The sequence below is a fragment of the Gorilla gorilla genome, chromosome 10 (genome assembly GCF_029281585.2).
Source record: "Gorilla gorilla gorilla isolate KB3781 chromosome 10, NHGRI_mGorGor1-v2.1_pri, whole genome shotgun sequence".
NCBI lineage: Eukaryota > Metazoa > Chordata > Mammalia > Primates > Hominidae > Gorilla > Gorilla gorilla.
In genome coordinates this window covers 17,899,335-17,917,720 of record NC_073234.2, presented here as the reverse complement: position 1 = coordinate 17,917,720, position 18,386 = coordinate 17,899,335, and the positions used below count along the sequence as shown (strand labels likewise).

Below are 18,386 nucleotides of genomic sequence, written 5' to 3'. Positions count from 1 at the left end.
CTGGCACTGTCTTTAGACTATGTGCCAATAAACATTTCAGTGTAATAGACACGTATTGGGTACCTGCTGTGTACCGGGCACTGTGCTGGGTGCTAAGGTGATAAAATTCTGAAAGTGGAATCCCTAATCCAGTGAGTATACAGGACAGACTGGCTCGTGGCAATAATGCCCTGTCCCTGCAGGCTGAGTGTGGATATAGAGTAAGGGGTCCATGGACTTCCCTCGTGGAGGTGAAGGCTCTAATTTGTCCAGCCCAACCTTGTGACTTCAGATGCTTCCATACCCTGCATTTTCAGTAGAATTCTGTGGCTGATATTGGTTTGCTACCCAAAGTCTCCCCTGAAAAAGGTAAAATACTTTGTCAGCCTCCCTTGCAGCCAGTTGTAGCTAGTTAATTGGATTGTGTCACTAAGAGTAAGGAGAAGTAGCCTTGCACCTTGCTACTCAAAATGCAGTTTCCAGCCACACTGACACACTCGGGCAGCTTGATCAAAACGTGGAATTTCAGGCTCTACCCAACATCCAAACCTATATTTTAACAAGATTCCCAGGGGATCCTTGTGTAGATTAAATTCAAGAAGTACTATGCTAGGGACTTCTGGGAAAGCCTCTGTTTTATGTAAAAAAAAGGGCCAGAGTGTTATTGGCTCCACTCCTTCCTGGTTCCACCTGCCTTGAATGGGGGTGTGATGCCTGGAGCCCCACTGACAACCATCTTGCAACCATAAGGAAATCAGCTTGAATATGAAAAGCCAACAGGCTTAGTATAAGGAAGTGGAAAGAGAGAAAGAGCCTTGGTTCTCAGTGGCATCTTGAGCTGCTGAACCAATTCAGAGTTCTTAAGTATCCTGTTACTTGAAGTCGAGAACATTCCTAACTTACATGTACTCTCTGTTCTTTAAATGAGCACAGGTCTTGAGGTGGCTGATCAAGCCTGAAGAAAGCTAAAGATTCTGCTGAGACCTGCCGCAGCCAGACTGCAGGTCTCCTTTTCTCTGGCAGGAGGCAGGTGCGCTGTACCTGACCACTCATTCAGCAGGCACAGCTGACTCTGATCCCGTGAGCTGTGAGGGAAGGAGTGGTTTTGGTGACCTCCTCCTAAGGTCATTGTCTCAGACAAAGCTTTCCAGGCCTACAGGGGAGCCTGAGTTTTCTTCCGGGTGTTGACTTGGAACTCAGTTTCCATAAAGCTGCTGTTCCTGTCTCGCTCCTGTGAGAGGCTCCCTAAGTCTTCCCTACTGAGAGGGAAATCCGGGCGTTCAGCCCTGCCTGCCAAGAGTGTGCTAGGGCTGTCTAGTGCCTTTGGGCTCACAGGACTCTCCTTACTTTGGGGATAGGAAAGAAGAAGAGGGAGGAAGCAGGAGAAATTGGATGTACCCTAATCCAGCCTCTAAAGTGTCAAGTCCTGCGAAGTCCCCCAAATTCCAGGAATGTCACCCCCTGTGTTCCCTCCCTCCAGAATCTCCAACCGGTAGTCTGGCTTTGGGAACGGAAGCTCTGGATTGGTTCTGAAATAATAATCATTATACAATTAGGTAAATCCCCCTAGGTTCTTCTAAAGGAAGGAAGAGAAGGAATGAGGGAGGGAAGAAGGCAGGCAAATTATGTATGGCAAAAAAAGAGAAGATTCATAAACACATAGTATAGGAACTGTCCAAAATGAAGGACATAGGAAAAAAAAGAATTAAATAAAATGAAAGTGCCAGTGATCTGTTCGACAACGTCAAGCAGCCTAATACATGTGTAATTAGAGTTCTCACAGGAATGGGGGGAGAAGCAAAAAAAAAAATTATAAATAATAGCCAGAAATTTATCAATTTTAATTTTAAAAATATAAACCCACAGGTTCCAGAAGCTCAAGGAATGCCAAGCACTAGAAACATGAAAAAAGAATTATACCAAGGCACATCATAATCAAATTCCTCAAAGCAGTGATCAAGAGAAAACGTCAGAAGTAGCCAGGGCATAAAGACACATTCAGGTACAGTGGAACAGACAAGACGGACAGCAGGTTTCTTATTAGAAACAACACAAGCAAGAAGACAGTGGAATCACAGCTTTATAGTCACGGAAGGAAAAACTATCACCTGAGAATTCTATACTAAGTAAAAATATCCTTCGGAAATAAAAAGTGAAAAATAAAGACTTCTCTTCAGACATAGAAAAGCTAAAAGATTTTAATCCTAGCAGACTTGCACTGCAAGACATGCTAAAGGAAGTCCTTTAGGCAGAAGGAAAATAATATGAGATAGAAGTGTGGATCTACATAAAGGAATCAAGGGTACCAGAAATGGTACTGACATGGTTAAGTATATATGATTTTCATTGACAAGATCATTGACTGCCTAAACGAAAACAGTAACAATGTATTGTGAGGTTTAGAACAAATGCACAATTAGCATGTATGGCAGCAACGGCATAAAGGCCAGGAAGGGAGTGATCTAAGTGTGCTATTGTGAAGTTCCTGTACTATATGTGAAGTGGTTTAGTAACAACTGAAGACAAACTGCGATGATTAAGGCCTGTTGTGGGGTGGCGGCGGGGGGAAGGATAGCATTTGGAGATATACCTAATGTTAAATGACGAGTTACTGGGTGCAGCACACCAACATGGCACATGTATACATATGTAACTAACCTGCACGTTGTGCACATGTACCCTAAAACTTAAAGTATAATAAAAAAAAGAATGTATACTATGAGCCCTACAGCAACTGTTAAAATAACAAAACAATGGATTTTAGCTAATAAGTCAACAGAAGAGATGAAACTGAATCCTTAAAAATACTCAGTTAATCCAAAAGGAGGCAGAGAAAGAGGGAAAAGGGAACAAAGGCTACATGGGACTAACAGAAAACAACAAGAGGTTAAACTTAAGCATAGCAAGGTATCAATAGCAAATTGGTTGAATATGCCAATTAAGTCAGGCTGAATAAAAGAGCAAGACCCACCTATCTGCTGCTTATGAGAAATCCACTGTAAATATAAAGACACAAATAGGTTAAGAGTAAAGGAACAGAAAAAGATATGCAGCTGTCCCTCAGTAACTGTAGAGGATTGATTCTAGGACACACCTCCTCCTGCCCCACAGATACCCAAATCCTCAGATGCTCATGTCCCTTATATAAAATGGTATGATATTTGCATATAACCTATCCACATCCCTCCATATGCTTTAAATCATCTCTAGATTAGTTATAAAAACCAATACAATATAAATGCTATGTAAATAGTTGATACTGTATTTTTTATTTGCATTACTTTTGTTATATTTTTTATTTTTATTTTCCAATATTTTCAATCTGCATGTGCAGAACCTGAGAATACAAAGGACCAACTATACGATACTAACACAGTCAAAAGGACACTGGAGCATCTATATTAATATAAGGCAAAATAAATTTCAGCGCCAAGGGTATCACTAGCGATTAAAAAGGGCTTTTCAAAACAACAAAGGGGTCAAGTCTTCAAGGGTGCATAACAATCCTAAATGTTCATGCACCTATTAACAGAGCTTCCAAATAAATACATGAAGCAAACACTTTTCTTTGTAGAAATAGGCAAACTGATTTTAAAATTCATATGGAAATGCAGAAGGTCTAGAATAACCAAACAACTATGAAAAATCACAAAGATGAAGGGGTAACTAGCACTATCTGATTTCAAGACTTATTATTATAAAGCTATAGTAATCAAAGCAGTGTGGTATTGGTGTAAAAATAGACAAATGGATCAATGGAACTGAACAGATGGTCTAGAAATAGACCAACACATATATGGAAAATGACTTCCAACAAAGATGAGAGAGAAAAGATGACACAGACTGAGATAAAATATTTGCAAAGCACATATCTGATTTTAAAACTTATAGCCAGCCAGAATATATAAAGAAACCTCATAATGCAATAATATGAAAATGACCCAAGTATAATGTGTGCAAAATATATGAACAGATACTTCACCAAAAAATATATATGAGTGGCCAATAACCACAGGAAAGATGTTCAATATTGTTAGTCTTCAGGAAAATGCAAATTTAAAACACAATGAGATACCACTGCATACACATTATAATGACTAAAATTAAAATTAAAAATACTGACCACACCAGGTGTTGGTGAGGATGTAGAAGAACCAAAACTCTCATACACTGCTGATGGCAGCACAAAATGGCACAACCACTTTGGAAAAGAGTTTGGCAACTTCTTAAAACGCTAAACGTACACTACCACATGATGTAACCATTCCACTCCCAGGTATCTACCCAAGAGAAAAGGAAAGCATACATCCGTACAAAGCCTTATACACAAATGTTCATAGCTGCTTTATTTAAATAGCTCAAAACTGGAAACAGCTCAACAGGTGAATGGATAAACTGTGCTATATCCATACAATGGAACACAACTAAGCAATAAAAAGGAATAAGCTATCAGTACATCCAGAGACATGTGTAAACCTCAAAATAATTATGCTGAATGAAGGAAGGCACTCAAGAGAGTCCATGCTGTATGACTTCATTGATATAAAACAATAGAAAATATAAACTAATCTATGATGACAGAAAAGAGATAGCAGGGGTGGGGAGGAGGGCTGAGCTACTGGGATTACAAAGGGGCAAAAGGAAACTTTTGGGAGTGATGGATATGCTCACCCTCTTGATTGCACTGATGGTCAATGTTGAAACTTTCCAAAGTATACAGTTGAAATATGTGCAGTTTGTTATATGCCAATTATACCTCAGATAAGCTGTTTTTAAAAATTCATAGAACAACAGACTGAGTGGGTGAATCTTATGTATGAAAATTATACCTAGTCCATTAAAACATCTTTAAAAATAAATGGCAGATATGAAAGCTGGGAGAAAACATCTGGATATTTGGTGACTCCACCCATTGGTTTATTCCTATGGAATTTAAAATCAGATGCCTTCTGTCCCCAGTGCAGATCATGAGGACTGAGATTGGCCCTCACTGCAGGCTTGAGGCCTGTCAGCACCCAGCATGGGTGGCCTGGCCAGCCTCAGTCTGTGCTAAGAGTGGTGTGCCGTGCAACCCATCTCGGCACGACGAGTGAGACTGGAGACAGTTTCTCCATCTAATGCCGCATGCTCAGGACCCTCTGCTCTGCTTGCTCTGTGCGTGTGTAACGGAATCAAGTCCAGTAATGAAGTATTAACATGCAATAAAGCAGCATCAGAGAAAACAGGTCAATTTTTGGTGAGCGGTTATGGTGGGAGGGAGATGGGGAGGACAGGAGCCATCTCCTGTGAGGTAGAGAAGGCAGGAGAGAGAAGGCTTCCTCAGCTCCTTCGGATGTTGCCTGGCTGAGACTCAGAGGTGAAGGACTCAAGCCGCACTGAACTGGGACCTTCAAGAGGAATGGTGTTGGGGGCCTCCTCTTGGAGATCTTTGCAGCAGCCCTTCAGGGTGGGGTGGACCCCACTGTTGCTGCCTGAAACCTCCTTAGATTTCTGAGCAGGGCTGAGGGTTCTGAAGGGGTTTTTTTTGTCAGAGAGCAACAATTGGGAAACAGCTATGGAGAAGCAAGAAGAGAAGTCATCTTCCCTATCAGCCCTCTGTGTGTGTGTGTGTGTGTGTGTGTGTGTGTGTGTGTGTGTGTGTGTGTGTGTCTGTCTGTCTGTCTGTCTGTCTGTCTACTAGAAGGAGAGAGAGATGAATTAAACCAGACATTTCCAGGACATGAGTTGCTAGAAACAACTATAAGAAGTAATTGTTAATGACAGTGTTTCCAAGTAATGGCTCACGGGGCCCCTGACCCTGTGTTTCCACACCTTTAAAAGAAGGTAATAATAACAATAACAATAGCTACCTCAAGGGGTATTAAGAGAAGCACCTAACATATGAGAGTGTTATATTAACTGTGAAGTGCTGTGCAAATGTCAGCTATTAATATTAGTTGAGGACATAGTTCCTGATAGGAAAGCTCAATGCCATCATCTTTTTTGTGACTTTGCAACCCCTGTGACGTGCAGAGTCTAGGCCGTGGCAGAGGCGCTGGGATTTTCATGCTCCAGGTAGTTTTATGGAGTAGCTAGAGTTTATGTCTGAGACCTTCTCTGGTCTCTCTGGTCTCCCTGGTCCCTGCCCCAGTGATTCAGGCCCCAGCTTCCAGGCTGCCCTGATTCTCACCCTACCCCGCTACTCCACCCTCTGTCATCCCAATGCACCCCAGCTGAACTTGCCCTTCCTATGTTTCAAGCATTTCCATAGTGCTCCAAATATTTACTTAATCAAAAACTATCCTGTTGGGAACCCTATTCTTTTATCAACCTAGTCTCTGATCTCAATTACTCTGCTAAACACACCCATGCTAATTAAGGTGTAGAAGCTGTTAACGTCTGCACCTATTCATCTGCCCTGGTAATAGAGGCCATAAACATTTCTCACTATACTCCATGGAGCTCTAAAGGTTCTAGCAAGAAGCATAGGGGACCTCGTTGGAGAATCAGGAGAAGCTGAACAGGTCAGCTCTGAATCATCCGTTCTTTCCCATGCACTTGAACCAAAGCATCTCTGCTCTTTTCTGTTCTGTGTTGGGTCATGTGGGAAGAAAGAGTTCTTTGGTAATGTTTGGTAATCCCTGACTTACTTCAAAGGTAATGCTAAAGGTAGAAATTCTAGGGAGGAAATGGCAGATCCCTCAAATTCCAGCACATGGACAGCTGTCTGCTCCAATCCTGAAACCAGCTCAGCCCACTTTTGGACAGACTGCAACAGAGATTCGGGTTCATATCCCAGGCCTGGCGCCAACCAACAGTAGTTCTTAAGCATATCCTTGCCTATGTGTTAGGTGTCAGTTTTCTGCTCTGAATAATGAAATACAGCTGGCCCTCTGTACCCACGGATTCGACCAGCTTTGGGTAAAAAATATTAGGAAAAAAAATCATTAAAAAATTATACAAATTAAAAAATGAAATATACCATATGTAAAATACATAAAATGGTGTAGTATGTGCATATAATCTACATACATAAAAGGACATGGGCATCCTTGGGTTTTGTATCTGAGAGGGGTCCAGGAATCAGTCTCCCCACAGACACCAAGGGATGACTGTAACTGGGCTTGATGACTTTCCGTCTGGCTCAAAACCCACGTTTTTTGAGGGCTCGTTGCAGACAACCTTCACCAAAGACCAGAGGGGGCCTGCTGCTGAACATCCACCCCTGGAAGCACTGAGCCCTCCACACTCTACAGTGCTGGCTGTCTTCTCCCACCTATGCTTCCGTGCCCTAACGATGGTTTCCTGCTCTTCCTGGCCCGACCACAAGAGAAAAGGTCAAATCCAATCTGAGACTGGCCATCTTCTCACAGAGAGAGGGGAAAGATCCAGTGGTGCCGTGGGCTTAGAGTGGTCAGGCCGCCTCTCTTCCATGACACAGGCTCCACAAGCAGGTGCAGATGGAGGTGGCAGGTCAAGGGTGGGGCTGTGTGGGGGTTGCGCGCTGGGGGACAGTGGACGGAGGCTGCATGTGGGATGGAACGGGGGGCCAGGAGAGAGCTTGGTCACATGCACAGAGCGATGCGGTACAGCTGGCGGGCTCACCAGACAATCTGTGCCGGCACGAGCCTTCCGGGAAGACACAGCCAGCAGGACTGTCCCCTGTTGGGTGATGGTGAGGAGTCGGGGTCCACAGACAGGCAGAGACACATAGTCATGCCTCTCCCTCGCCCTTGCCACACAGAGCCTGACATGTATTGGGCAAAGGAAAGAAAGATCACGTTTGCCGGCTAACATTGCTGATGATGACTGCTAGCTAGCAGGACAATGATTACACACCAAACACACTGCCACAACTAATTTTCAAGCAGATCAAAATAAATCAGAAAACAAAACCATTCTGACAGCAGAGAAATGTGGAAACCTGTTAAGAGGTAATTACGGTCCTTTCCCCCTTGTTTCACCCGCATCTCTCCCACCACTGGTGCAGGCATGGAATCCCAATCATCACTCTGTCAAGAGGCCTTGTGTGCCTGAAGGTTTGTGCAGGGCAGGCCAGGCTGGGAGTGCTGCCACCATGCCTGGCTGCCAGGGACCAACATCTCCTGACAGGGACATTCGTCCATCCCTGACACTTGAAGACACCGTCTCATCCCAGCCGGGGCCCCACACCAGCCAGCCTGGCACTCCACCATCTCATGTTCCTTCAGACAAACCCCATCAGTCCCCGGTCTAGACTGCACCCTCAGACCATACCGTGGAAAGAGCCCAGCTTCGGAATCAGACAGCCCTAGGTGTGAATCCCAGCTTCACTAATTACGGCCTCCTAGTTAGATGGCCTTGGGCAAACTACGTGAGTTCCAGGGGCCTCAGTTTCCTCATGTGAAAACAGGATACAGGAATGCCTAGCTTATGCAGGGACCGTGTGAATTAGAAACCGTGCACGTCGGGCAGCCACTCCCTGGTTTGCTTTCTGAGGGGCTGCTGTGCTCACCGTCACTGTTCTCTCTCACAAGTCTCACCAGAGCAGTCACCAGCGGCTAAACACTTTCACTGCAACCCAGTGGCTGCCTGGGAGCCTTCCTGGTTGATGAAGTGTCTCAGGACGTCTCTCCATGGGGCAAAAGGAAACCTTCCCTTTTCCAGATCATGCTTCCCCTATTACCTGAAGGAAGCCCTCCTAGCTCAGAAACATCAGCAGGTACTTGGAGCTGAACGAAGGAAGCAGGCAGTGAGTGAAATGAACACACGCAGTGAGAACGACTCAGGAGTGCTCATATCCTCTGAGAGGACGCCTGGGCCCCACAGCACTTTCTGAGGGAACTGCTGGACGTCCAGCTTAGAAATGGGGCCCACAGGACGAGGACTTGCTGCCATAAACAAGGAGGCCGTGAAGATAAGGGCACGAGGCTCTAGATCATTATCAAGCACCCAAGTGGGACCTTATGCCACTCCTTCGACCCAGGGCCACCTTTTAACACTGAGGCCAGGATAGCTCCTGCCGCGTGCTGGACAGGACGCAGGTGAACAAGCCCTGCCTGCTGGAGGCTGCCAAGCACAGCCCACACCCCTTGCATGGACAGTCAGTCAACAGCCACCCATCAGGTGCTCATCAGGTCAGGGGCACAGCCTGCACACACGTGCTGTCCAGGCATTTGCACTGAGGGAAACAGACAGCCTCCTTGACCCCCTCCCGTTCTCTGCCCCCTAACCAAGCCCGGGGTCAGGGAGAGGGGGTTGACCGTCTCCCTTCCCTGTAGGAACTTTCCCTATGTTGCCCTTTCAGATTTACAAGCGTCTTCTCTTAGCCCATAGGAAATCGTGCCAAGTTCCTTGAACACCCCTCCGTCTATCTGAGCTTTGTTTGCCAAGTTACCCCAAGAAGTCTAGATTCTTCTTCTGGTTTCACTCTGATTTGATTCCCAGAAAAGGTCACATGCCTCTCCCCATCTCCAAAACCAGCAGCATGTCTCCATGGTTCTGGCCGTCCTGCTGGTCCTAACCCAGCAGCCTGGAGGAGCTCCCAGCCCACAGAAAGAGCCGGCTCTGGGAGTCCAGTTTCTTCTCTGCCAGCCCTGTACTTCCCCTGATGATCCGTGCCTGGGCCCTGGGCTCTCCACTTTGAGCTGTTGATACAGTTGGCCCTTTGCATTCTTGGTGATTCAACCAGCCACAGATAGAAAATATTTGAAAAGAAAATTTTTAATAAAAATAATATGACAATAAAAATCATACCAGTAAATGAAAACAGTACATCATAAGAACTATTTATATAGCACTTACACCATATTAGGTAGTATAAGTAACCTGGAGATGATTTAAGGTACACAAGAGGATGTGCATAGGTTATATGAAAACACTATGCATTTTATGCAAGGGACTTGAGTACCTAAGGATTTTGGTATCCAAGGGGTTGGGGAGTCCTGGAACCAATCACCTGTGGATACCAAGGGACAACTGTATTTAGATTGGAAAAGATAAAAAGGTCACCTGGGCAAATAACCTTTAAACACTAGACTACAGTCAAGAAGCAAAGATATCACTGGGACCTTCTAACGCGGACAAAATTAAACTGTAATATGTAATATGAGCAGTTTCTTTTTAAGGGCCAACATCAGAGTCTTGTTTGCCTATAAACTGATTTCTTCTAGCTGTGGAGCTATTTTATTCTGATCCTGGGCCTACGAACATGTGTCCAATAGAACAGATAAATGTAACGTAGCACTAGTCATAGAAAGTGTCCCTGTTTCAGCGAAGGATCAAGTCCCAGGCAGTGGCCACAGCCCTTTTGCTGTCATCTCACGGCACAATGCAGAGGAAGCTCCACATTATAATACTGATGGGGTGAGAAGAACAACAGAGCAAATCAACTGCCTTGGAGTGACTGCTCTACACAGCCAACCGTCAAACTCCCGTGACGCTGGCCCTAGGAATAACTTCCAGGAAGTTCAGCCTTTCTTGTGTTCTTAAGAAATATAGCAAATATACAGGCAAATCCACAGGTTTTCAGTTTTGGAATATCTGCTGTCTGGCTTCCGGCTCAAGGCGTCAGTAGAGAAAGCAATAGGCTGCTTGGGAGGAGATGACTGATGATACGAGGCAGACATCAGCCGGGGAAGCAGGAGGAGACAGGAGGCAGAGGATGGTGATCCACAGGCATGGACAAGCCTTCAGGGCAGAACTGGAGCTGGAATCGAAGAATGGATAGGCTTTGGAGGGAAAGGTGAGGAAGGAGAGCTTTTCAGGCAGGGTAAGGCAGAGGTGAAAACAAGTAGGAGAATGGGGCCCATAAACAGATTTTCCTGGTGAAGCAGCGGGTTTGTGGCCAGGAATGGGCACAGCCAGACAGCAGATTGTAGACAGGATTGATTTGGCCTGCATCTCCAGACAAGCAACTCACTGAGGGGTTGTGAGCAAGGCAATAGCTCGATGGAAGAGATGCTTGGGGAACGCTGGGGGATACTAGTCCCATTGGTGGCCTTGTGGATGCTCCATCTCTCCAGAGTCCTAGGAGGATGCTCTGCCCAGAAGAGTATGCTTCTTGAAATAAATAAAAGCAGGCCGGGCGCGGTGGCTCACGCCTGTAATCCCAGCACTTTGGGAGGCCGAGGCGGGCGGATCACGAGGTCAGGAGATCGAGACCATCCTGGCTAACACAGTGAAACCCCGTCTCTACTAAAAAATACAAAAAATTAGCCGGGCGTGGTGGCGGGCGCCTGTAGTCCCAGCTACGCGGGAGGCTGAGGCAGGAGAATGGCGTGAACCCGGGAGGCGGAGCTTGCAGTGAGCCGAGATCGCGCCACTGCACTCCAGCCTGGGCGACAGAGCGAGACTCCGTCTCAAAAAAAAAAAAAAAAAAAAAAAGAAATAAATAAGAGCAAACATTTGCATGGCACATGGCATGCATTAAGCACTGTTTTCTGCACTTGACACACTTAAACATTTTTTTTTAGACAGTCTCACTCTCTCACCCAGGCTGGAGTACAGTGGTGTGATCACAGCTCACTGCAGCCTCAAACTCCTGGGCCCAGGCAATCCTCCTGCCTTAGCCTCCCAAGTAGCTGGGACTACAGGCATGCACCACCATGCTCTGCTAATTTTTATTTTTGTAGAGATGGGGTTCACTATGTTTCCCAGGCTGGTGGCAAACTCCTGGGCTCAAGCAATCCTCCTGCCTCGGCCTCCCTAAATGCTGGCATTACAGGAGTGAGCCACCATGCCTGGCCTTGACACAATTTAAACTGTTTAATCTTCATACTAATTCCCTACCATAGACACTATTTTCATCCCCATTTTATAGATTAGGGTATCGAGGAACTAAAATGTTAAATAACTTATACCCAGCTAGTAAGTGGCAACACCAGGACTTGAACTCAGGCAGTCTGAGCTGGAATGGAAAGAGCGAACAGCCTTTGGAGGTACTCAGAATACCTAACTCCTTAAGCTACACTGCCTCATGGGGGAGATTCTCTCTGAGTACTTTTCCCAAGGCTCAGGGTAGCCTCCACTTCTCAAAAGGGAAAATACCCGCTCTGGGGCTGCACCTTGGACTTAAACCTACAGAAATGTTTTCCATTTAGAATGAAACTGGGAAGTAGAAACACAGGAGTCGAAGAACATCTGAATTTCACCCAAATTGGCCCTGGAAGCCATGAACTGGATCCCCCACCCCACCCCTCACAGGCCCTTCCAACCCGGCCTGAGTAGTGGCAGGTGGCTACCCAATACAGGCTGGAGGTGACAGAGCCTATCGGGCCCAGGACCCCGTGGGACTCAGGAGAGGAAGAGACAGCTGGATGCGAAAGAACAGTGTCTGCCATTACCCCCAACAGATCCACGTTGTCCTAGAGAGCAAGCAACAGGCCACCAGCCCTCGGCAAAGGGAGTGTCTAGACACCCTTCATCTCGCCTTTCATGACCTCACCCACACCCCCCACCACCATCCAGCCCCTCCGGCCTGGCCAGGGAGGGGAACGGCTGTCTGTGCCAGCACTTGCTAATGATTTCATGTGCTCTCCCCGCAGGTGGAGTAAGACTTCACCCAAAAGAAGAATTGGAATAGTGGCAATACAGACATTGTGGCATCAGGATGGAGGTGACATTTGAGGACCACGAGCCCTACTTAAGGCATCGCATGGCCAAGCTTAAACCAGAAAGGGAGTCCAATGACCTTCCACTCCTGCTTCCTCCATCCTGGCCTCCTGAGTTCCTGTCTGGCTGGGTGGCATGGCCGTGGGCTCTCTATACCGTAGAGGGTTCCATCACCACGTCTGGCGTGCTGTGGCCCCCACTCAAGGAGACTACTCGTGTTCTCTCACTGGAGAACTCAGGCCACTCAGCAAGACGGTTGCCTTGACCAATTCAAAAGCCTCAAAACATTGACATGAGGGGTCACTGAGTACGGCATTCTGGAAAGTGTATGTAAGGCACTCCAGGTGTGGAGGGGTTGAAGTGATTCAAGACAACTGCTCATAAAAGAATCAGGCCCTGCCCTCAAAAAGCTGACATTTCACAGAGAAGGAGGGTGTATGGGAGACATTTCAGAATTTCATTACAGCTGGCTCAAGGTAGTTTGCAAGGTAAACACACTAGTCTTGACGACAGAATACTTTAAGAGTCAGTAACAGCTTTCGAAGCTCGCCTTCTCAGGACAAGCCTTCTAGAGTTGGCTAAACAAGACAAATATTACAAATGAGCTCCAGCTCCCTGCTGGCTCCCCTAGACCCCTTCCACCCTCTGTTCCCTGACCCCGTGCCCTGGAAGCTTGGTGCATGGGGACTGCTTGAGGTGCCCGGCTCCCTGGCCCTCCAGCTTCAGGTTGGTTTGGCCAATGAGCAGCGTCAATAAGAGAGTGGAGATGGGAGGACAGAGAAGGCAGGGTGTTTTCTTTCCATGTCCCCGTACCTTGGTGCCTTGGTCCTGGCAGTGACAACATCCTTCCATGACTATGGTTTCTCCCTCATGGTCCTCCTCCCAGCTACAGCTCCCACCAGGCCCCCCAAACAGTATTTTCTCCCCTTCCTCCTCAGGCCCTAGGGTGATGACAGCTTCCCTCTAAGTTTAGCCCTGGGTGCCTCAATATCCCTTGCTGGTCTCCTTACCCCTCCGTAAATATGCCCCTCAAAAAACTCTGTTCCGTTGAACCATCTGTGTAGAATTCTGTTTCCTATTATGATGCCAACTGAACACTCGGTACCCATTCTTTGTCTGTAGTCAAGGACAGTTTATACAGAAAACACAAAGCTTCCGTGGTTAGAAGCTGGTTCCTGGCTTCCATGAGTGGCTGTACCCAAACCTGTCCTAAGTAAATAATCACCATTCTCGTTTTTCAAATTCTCCACAAAGACTGTACGACTGTACATCTATGTTGTCTAGAGGGCTGTGTATGATTTTGAATCCAGAACCCAGGGGCTCAGAATTTCTCTACCCTAAACCTTCCTTCATCAGGAACTTCACTGTCACTCCCATCAGTAGAGAAGAGACAGTCTCAAAGTTCATTGAGCCCATCCCCTTAAGCACATACACAGATAGCAGAATTTAGGCAGGTTTAACCTAGGTGATTTCTTTCAGCCAGTCTATAAATCAAGAACTAATTCCCATGACTCCCTCCTGGCTCTAGAATGAGCATTCCCTCCCGGACTCCTTGGAATGTCTTTTGCATATTGAAGTCATTTTCCTCATTGCTCACCCTTCCCTGAGTAGACGCGGAGGCATTTTGTAACTGTCAGTGTTTTGACAAAGCATGAGTATTTAATCATGTGCCCACTACTCCCTGTACCCCACACGGCACACAGGCTTGCCGGTACCTGCTGCCAGGGCAGGACAGTGGGCAGAGAGCCGGCAAGCACCCAAGATATCCGACCCTGGGCAGGGGGTGGGGACAAAGCCAAGGAGGTAAGACTCTCCCTTTCACAAGATGCTCAGAGTCTGCCCAAGGCCGAGTCTGTCTTCCATTCCACTTCAGGAAGGGAATGCTCAGCCCGGAATGAACAGCACCAAGATTAACTGGGACAGAAAGGACCATCTCGTTCTATCCCTTGCCTCTTCCAGAACTAAATCATCTTTGGCAGATGGTGTTTCTAGCCACAGTCTCCCGGGGAACCTCCCCCAGCGCCTAGCAACCTTCAGCATTGGGGAGCCCTTCCTGTGGTTTGGTCTAAATGCCCACGATGCTCCCAGGCTCAGGGGACCACACTCCTCTGTCCATTAGGGTCCCTCAGAGGAACCCTCCCCCCAGGACACCACAGGTTCAACTGTTCCCTCGCTGGGAGCCCTTGGCCATCCCACCATGGGGCGAATGTGACCTCCCACTCCAGCCAACACTCCCCACACCCCCAGCCTGCCCAGGAGCACTTGCTTTTCAAAACTTCCCTTTCTTAAAAAAGAAACAATTTTCCAAAGCCCAGGGAGTTAATCCATGAAATCTTCTGGAACAAGAGCAGCTGGCCCAGGCCTTGGATAAGTCGATCAACAAACATGCCAGAGCCCCGTGTGGTTCAAAATGTTCTTTGTTCCAGCCACCGAGCCTGGATCTCGCTGGATCCTGCCGGTGAGTTGGCTTCTCAAAGTCACACCCCTCTGGCTGTCGACCCCACCCCTGCCATACTCTTGAAAGCTAAACCCTCTTCAGAGGGACCACATCATCACTTTCCCCTCAGTCTCTCCCTCTTTCCGAAACCACCTGATTGAAAATGTTTGGAGCCAGTCAAGGTTTGCTGACAATGGAAACAAACCGGTCCCTGGCACAAGGCACAGGCTGCTCAGTGTAAGTGGAGGCCCCATATGGTTGTTATTCTGGGAGAGAATCAAAGAACCTAAAAACCTGCTTCTTAGATGACAACAGGGGGAAAAACACAAAAAAACCTATTTTTTAAATACCCATTCTTCATTTTACGTGCAATCGATCCTGAACAGTGTCGGATGTTTGGCGGGTGCTCCGAGACCAAAAGAACAGTGGAAAAAAGGACTGGCGAGGCCAGCCGGCCAGCATGATTTCCCAAGTATCACCAGGGGGAATACCCCTCCCAGATGTGCCACAGGGAAGGAATTCCAGCAGGCTCCTTCCTCGCTGCCCTTCGCAGACACATTCCAACCCCCCTGCTCAGAGAGGGCGGGAGGCTGAGTGCAGCTACCTGGCAAGGCTGAGGATCCTACCCTGGGATGAAGGAACTCTGGAACTTCATTTGCCCTTCTTATTATTCAGTTCTTTTACCTGAACTCTCTCTGGCTGGAGCTGAGCTTCGGGTTCTTTCTCCCTCTCAGCCTCAGTTTCTTATCTGTAAAATGGGCATGGCTGGGGGCGGTTATGAGAGATAGGATTCCATGTATCTTCATGGGGGCAGATGGTGAATCCGGCAGGTGCTCACCTGTTTCCTCCCTGCCCAGTCCTGCCCACACCCTTTTCCCAAGCTTCCAAGGAGGCTCTGTCAAGTACTGTACAAGAAGGCTTTGTTCCCTCGTTCCTAGTTGAGTGATCTAGGGCACAGCACTTAACCTCTCCTGACCTCAGTGTAGTCATTTTTACATGGGGAGAATAATCATATATTATGAACCCAAAGCTCAGCTCCAGCCTGAGAGAGTTCGGGTGAAGGAACTGAATAATAAGAAGGGTAAATGAATTTCCCAGGTTCTCCTTGCCAGGCAGCTGCACCCCCTTGACTGCATGAACATTTCTTAAGCACCCACCATGGGCCAGGCACGTGCTGGGCTTTGGAAACACAGTGCTGGGCAACACCCGTAGAACCCCTGCTCTCACAGAGACACTACACAAACCAGGCAAAGTCCACGTGAAGTAATGTGTGATTACAAATCCGGCTACATTTTATGGAGGTTTTAAAAAGAAAAGGAACAAAGGTCCTGGCTCAAAATAAACGTTTAATAAATAATAGATACTCCTGTTATCATTGTGAGTAACCAGTCAGTGTAGCTTCATTATCCCTTGGTTTACAGAAGAGCAAAGAAAAGCTCAGGAGAGGTAAGTACATTTCCCCAGGCAGCACAGCCTGAAGAGAAACACTGGAATTCACACCCAGGCCTGCCCAGCTCGAGCCCTTACTCCTCCCTCTGTGTCCCATGGCCTCTGTGTTTCGTAGGTAGACTCCCTTGCAGCTTTCCTAAGAATTTCACATGATCTCACTCGATCCTTATAACATTCCTTGAAGTGGGAAGACTTACTGTTATCCTATTTCTGCTTCTAGGGAAACTAAGCCCAAGGTCACTCACTTACCAAACCAGAGCCAGGTCTATTTTCACTACAAGACCAAATCAGTTCCTGCTTCTCTTGGAACCTTGCACCTTCCCAACTCCCAGGTCCATAAAGGGAGCAGTGGTGCAAGCACATCATGCCAGCCCTGGCAGTGACAACCTTGAAAGTCCCAGGTTCCATCTAACAGGTGTGCCTAGAGCACGAGAGGGTCACTGCAGAAGGAGCATGAGAACAGGTGTTGGAGGTTGCAGCATGCCCAAGGCCCTGCAACCCCCAGGTCAATATGCTCAGCTTAATTATTTCCAGGACCTGGCCAGTGGCTGGTGCATCCCACTAGGAGCTCCATCAAAATAACAAGGCCATATGCCCCCAGTACTGCCCGCCCGGCACATTCTCAAATGCCAGCAGGCTCGAAGGCATTGTTCTGGAGGTGGAGGAAGGGAAAAAGTGAGGCTGCTTTGGGGAAAAACAGGGGCTTTGGGGCAGGGAGAATGTGTTTTTGCCCAATGATGGGCACATGGCAATCCACATGCCTGCTCATCCTGCCTTGGTAGCCTGAGCCTCTGAGGTCTTTGATAGCAGAATAGGAGAATTGCTACTCTGTGTCCACGGAGCCCAAGGATGAGGCATTTATCTCATCAGATTGTTAAGATACAGTGTGGGTGTTTGGATGTCATTACTGCATGGATAGCAGCGTGGAGCGGAGGGGGGCAGAGATGCTGAGATAAATAACACAGGATCCTTTAAAAATACACTGGGAACCAGGAGGCTACAGAGAACTGCAGGAGGTCTGAGCCAAAAGGGGCTCCAGAGATTGCTGGGCCACCCAGCTCTCCCTTTCTGTGGGAGACTGAGGCCCAAAGGGGGCGGGAGCACTCAGGCTGACAGAGAGGAAGGGGCGGAGCACACTGGAGCCCCCGCGTCTTCATCCTTTCTACCAGGCACATTCCATTGTACCATGGGTTTATGCTCTGGCATCCCCAGCAGAGAAAAGATGATGGCAGAGAAACCACTGCACAGCGTCACCCTGCGTTTGCAGGGAAGATGGTTCCCTGGGGGATGCTATTCAGCAACCACAGAATAAAGAGGTTGGATTATCTGTAATGAAGGGACAGGGGTGTGGGAGGAGAATGAGATAGGGTACAGGAGTCCTCGATCCTTGCCAACGTTCCAGCCCCCCACTCTGCAGTAAGGTGGAAGTAGAGGAAACCACAGTGCCAGATAGAGAGGGCATCTGCCCCTTTAGCCTTGGGATGAAGCATCAAGCACCTCTGGTTTTAGAGACCCAGGCCTAAGTTTTGTCCCTGAAACAGGAGTGGAACAAATGCCCCCGTGTGCTGTTTCCAGCTCTGTAATTCACAACTACAGTTGAGGAGCAGAGGGTTGGGAGTGCTTCACCTAGATAGCCAGACATTTGCAGTAACTAACTGGATAGCCAGACATTTGCGGTAACTAACTGTTCCCTCCCAAAGCCTGTGCAGAAGGTCAGCATCACTCTATCCACCCCCAGCAGGCCAAGGGCCTCCCCCAGGCCAGCAAAGATGCTGATCTTCAAACTCACTGTCCTGGAATCCCTGGTATTGTTGCTTAATTCACCAGGTCACTTGAGGGTAGGAATGACCTCAGCTCATCAGGCAGGCGTCCTAGAGCTGATATTTAAGGAGAAATCCAGAGGCTTAAGAAGTAGTCAAGAAAAAGGCAGCTCAGACAATGGGAAGGACAG

The 18,386-nt window shown here is 47.5% G+C and overlaps 1 protein-coding gene and 1 long non-coding RNA gene across 39 annotated transcripts in view; both read right to left on the bottom strand.

The window, feature by feature from the left end:
- CACNA1C (calcium voltage-gated channel subunit alpha1 C) overlaps positions 1-18,386 on the bottom strand; it is a 720,825-nt gene that overhangs the window by 413,475 nt on the left and 288,964 nt on the right. The window lies entirely within an intron of this gene.
- The window catches only part of LOC129525792 (uncharacterized), a 120,981-nt gene extending 102,595 nt beyond the window's left edge, over positions 1-18,386 (bottom strand). The window contains exon 1 of the long non-coding RNA XR_008670269.2: positions 1-18,386. This exon is cut by the window's left edge and continues 34,434 nt beyond it. This is a non-coding gene — a long non-coding RNA (uncharacterized lncRNA).